The following is a 1355-nucleotide window of genomic DNA, read 5'->3' as shown; positions in this document are numbered from 1 at the left end:
TTATTTTAGAATGGTATTAGTGAGAAATTTCTTAGGCGGAGGGGCCAGTTTGGCACATTTATCCATAAATGTCACCAAACTGTGCCAAATATGTTTTTTACATCAATAATGGGGGTTTGGTAAAATTACGAGGTCATGTAGCAGCTGGACCCGCCGGTGGGTCCGTAGGGTTCAAGGGGCTAAGATCTGGTCGGAGGGGATATGCTTCATCACCAATTAGCATGTAGGGTATCAGATTATCAGTGCCTGGCAAGATGTAGACTTGTAGTTCTAAAACATGCTTCCGCTGTTGCCAGGGGGTTAAATAATTACATGCTTCCCATCTATGCTCCTAAGCAGTGTGGAAACTGCCATTTCCCCTCAAAGGCTCTGGCAATCGCCTTCCACTCTGATTCAGTTGATGGTTTCTGTGAAACATAAAATATGATGCATGACATACATATTTTTGGAAAACATGTTTTCCATGTCGTAAAAACTTTTTCATAACCCATTTGGCGAAGACAGGAGAAATGCAACATTTCAAGATCTCAGATTAATTTGTAGACCATATTTAACAAATATTGTGGGCACCATGTTAGTAACCCTTGATTTAGATGCTTTATGTATAGGAGAATGGGCATGGATGGAGCTAGACAGAATAACATCTACTTAATTATGTGCTGTTGAATAGAATATAGTGGTCCTACGATGGACAGATGTCCACTGCAGGGTAATTGTAGCTGTAGTTGTATGTTGTTCAGTGACGTGATTTATGTGATGTGGATAAATAACCTAGCATCATGCCCAGCTTTCCTACATGTAGTGAGGAGTGTTGCAGAAATGTAATTTTCTTTTTTTTTTTTTTACACACAATTGCCAGATACCGTAAGGTCACAGAGAGCCTGTCTCTGGGGCTGATGGATTACGGCAAGCTGTTTTGATATGTAGTAGTTTTACTGACTATGTATTTCTGATATCTGGAAAACAACCATGTGTTCCTTGTCAAAATGAACATTTCAAACAAAATGACATTCTTTACATCTATAATAAACATTCTGGATGTCTAGAAATTAATTTCAGATCTCTATATTCCTATTGTTACTGGTCAGCATTTGAATATGAAGAACTGTATTTCAGATATCATAAATGTATACTTGGTCAAGCTGATGAATGTCAAAACAGCCACTTAAAATGTGAAAACGCTTCTAGGAATATAAAATGTAATTCTTACTAGTACAATTTTTTTGACTTCCTTGAATTCAGTTTCTGTTGCAAAAATGTAATTTAGAAAATGTATTATTATAGCTCAGTCTAGGAGTGTGATTTTGATCAAGAAGAATCCTATTTTAGTTATCTAAAATAGAACCATTGAAAGG

Source organism: Cyprinodon variegatus, unplaced genomic scaffold (genome assembly GCF_000732505.1).
Source record: "Cyprinodon variegatus isolate N-32 unplaced genomic scaffold, C_variegatus-1.0 Scaffold943, whole genome shotgun sequence".
In the NCBI taxonomy this organism is placed as follows: domain Eukaryota; kingdom Metazoa; phylum Chordata; class Actinopteri; order Cyprinodontiformes; family Cyprinodontidae; genus Cyprinodon; species Cyprinodon variegatus.
This window is presented reverse-complemented; position numbering follows the sequence as displayed.